This window comes from Cucurbita moschata, unplaced genomic scaffold (genome assembly GCF_002738365.1).
Source record: "Cucurbita moschata cultivar Rifu unplaced genomic scaffold, Cmos_1.0 Cmo_Scf00117, whole genome shotgun sequence".
NCBI classification, from domain to species: Eukaryota; Viridiplantae; Streptophyta; class Magnoliopsida; order Cucurbitales; family Cucurbitaceae; genus Cucurbita; species Cucurbita moschata.
The window spans coordinates 209,980-213,078 of NW_019268633.1; the positions used below are offsets into that span (position 1 = coordinate 209,980).

General features: G+C 35.4%; 1 non-coding gene across 1 annotated transcript; it reads left to right on the top strand.

The window, feature by feature from the left end:
* Nucleotides 1-284: 284 nt before the first annotated feature.
* Nucleotides 285-356, top strand: TRNAP-AGG. The gene has a single exon. It is a non-coding gene; the product is annotated as a tRNA-Pro (tRNA).
* The last annotated feature ends 2,743 nt before the right edge of the window (nt 357-3,099 follow it).

The window sequence follows — 3,099 nt, forward strand, 5'->3', positions numbered from 1 at the left end:
GTCTGTTTATTATTTTAAATAAAATTTCTTTCTCCATCTTATTCCTAATAACTCTGCAACTAAAATCATATTATGCTAAAAAATAAATTTTTTGGGTTGTAGTTTATTCGATAACACTTGTATATGATAACAATTCAACATTACATGCCTTACTTACAAGTAAAATACTAGACCATCAACTTTTTATTTTATAGTCCAACAACCGCTCAAGAAAATAGATTTCAAACTTGAGAGAAAAAAATATATTGAGTAGGAGTTAAAAATGTTGCATATTTTTTTAGAAATGGCATTTGGTCTAGTGGTATGATTCTCTCTTAGGGTGCGAGAGGTCCTGAGTTCAATTCTCAGAATGCCTATATGTTCACTTCTAAAAAGACGAGCCTTAGAGAAAGCAATTCAGCAACAACCTAGTCAGAATGCCTATATGTTCACTTCTAAAAAGACGAGCCTTAGAGAAAGCAATTCAGCAACAACCTAGTGAGAATGCCTATATGTTCACTTCTAAAAAGACGAGCCTTAGAGAAAGCAATTCAGCAACAACCTAGTGCAGTATTATCATTTAATGATAATTATTAATATCATTTACTTGTGTACTCCACGATATATGTCTCAACCTAGCGGTCGAGATCTAAAAGATATAATAATTGATTAACAAAGAAAATAAATGAATTAATGATAATACATTCCATAAACCACTTAATATATAATCCATAATAAGGGCATTTGGTCTACTGATATGATTCTTGCTTTGGGTGCAAGAAGTCTTGAGTTCGATTCTCGGAATGTAGTTTAGTTATCAATAGGGTCTAACCCAAAGTAATGCACAACTTCAACTTATATAAATTTTATATATTAAGGCACGGAAAATATATATACCAGCAACTAAGAATTATACTTCTATTGCAAAGGCATTTGGTCTAAGTGGTATGATTATTATTTGGGTGTGAGAGGTCTCAAGTTCCTTCTACCGCAAAGCATTTGGTCTAAGTGGTATGATTATTATTTTGGGTGTGAGGTCTCAAGTTCGATTCTCAAAATGCCCCCAACAATATTATATCAAAATGAATTATGCAAGATAATATGATTTAAAATGTTGTTTTTAAACATTGAACCAAGAAGATGAGCATAGAGAATGAAACATATTCTTGGGAGAATAAAGACAAGATAATATGATTTAAAATGTTGTTTTTAAACATTGAACCAAGAAGATGAGCATAGAGAATGAAACATATTCTTGGGAGAATAAAGATCGTCTTGAACCGGACTTCAAAAAGTCCATTACACAAATTGTTCTTGTATTCTTTCTAGGAACTTTTCAGTCAAATATTCTTGGGAGAATAAAGATCGTCTTGAGCCGGACTTCAAAAAGACAATTACACAAATTGTTCTTGTATTCTTTCTAGGAACTTTTCAGTCAAATAGATCATCTGTTGTCACAATCCTAAAGAACTTTTCAGTCAAATATTCTTGGGAGAATAAAGATCGTCTTGAGTCAGACTTCAAAAAGACAATTACACAAATTGTTCTTGTATTCTTTCTAGGAACTTTTCAGTCAAATAGATCATCTGTTGTCACAATCCTAATTGTTCTTGTTTTCTTTCTAGGAACTTTTCAGTCAAATAGGTCATCTGTTGTCACAATTCTAATTGTTCTTGTATTCTTTCTACTTACTTTTCAGTCAAATAGATCATCTGTTGTCACAATCCTAATTGTTCTTGTTTTCTTTCTAGGAACATTTCAGTCAAATAGGTCATCTGTTGTCACAATCCTAATTGTTCTTGTATTCTTTCTAGGAACTTTTCAGTCAAATAGGTCATCTGTTGTCACAATCCTAGAACTGTATTCTTTCTATAAACTTTTCGGTAAAATAGGTCATTTGTTGTCACAATCCTAAAACTGTATTCTTTCTAAGAACTTTTCAGTCAAATAGGTCATCTGCTGTCACAATCCTTTTAAGGAAGATGCGTCAAAATAACCGATGAAGAAGTTTCAGAGAGCCATAGGTTCGAATCCTGTCACCTTGATGTGGTATTCTCAGGGGCCGAAGTGCAAAGCCCCATAGCCTATCCGTGGTCAGGAAGGCAGGCGAACCGCACACACTGAAAAAAAAAAAAAAAAGAAGATCTCCTTTTTTATCACACGTAGAATTGTCATTCTTTTGTCTTTTGAAACCCCTTCTCTTATCAGTCATCAGACAGGTTTTTGGTATCATATATCGAGATAATTATTATGAAAAATCTATTCCACTAGTGTGACTTAGATACCCTTTCTTTGTGGTATCGGTCATGCTATTTGAATAGCCTGAAGTCATCATAGCCTCTCCACCGGTTCCGAAGACTCCTTCGGCATCAATGTGCTCCAATGAAAGAAATCAGACCCTTTCCTGAACTAGAACCGGGCACAAAACGCCGAGGAGAAAGTCAAAAGCGAGCTCTTTTCGCATATACGCAATCTTGAAACCCAATTAGCTCACGGACTGTCTCCTCAACCCCAACGAGTATGAGTGCTTGGTAAGAGAGAATGTCGAATGAGAAAGAACTTCGATTACGACAACATTCGCAAATACCAAAGTGCACTAAATCTAGTAGAGATCTTCGACCTAACGATAATGGAACTTCAAGCTCATTTAATCAACCCGCTTTGTACCTTATTGTTGACCGAATCAGATGCACACCAAGCCTAAATTCTCTCTCATTGACCCGAAAATGAAAGGAAGATAAGATCCCAAGTTTACGAATCGAAGAGAAAATGGATCTGAGTTCTACACGCTTTCATTTTCAAAAGCTTTGCTTGCCTACGGTACTTTATTCAGGATGTGCAACAATACAGTCATTTCTCAGCCGTGTATAGAGAATTCCTTGATCATTTCCTTGGCGGATAACACAAATGAAATCGCTTCCCTGACCGCCCATCTTATGAGTCCATTCTTGTCTTGTCACAATCCTAGAACTGTATTCTTTCTAGGAACTTTTCAGTCAAATAGGTCATCTGTTGTCACAATCCTTTTAAGGAAGATGCGCCGAAATAACCGATGAAGAAGTTTCAGAAAGCCATAGGTTCGAATCCTGTCACCTTGATGTGGTATTCTCAGGGGCCGAA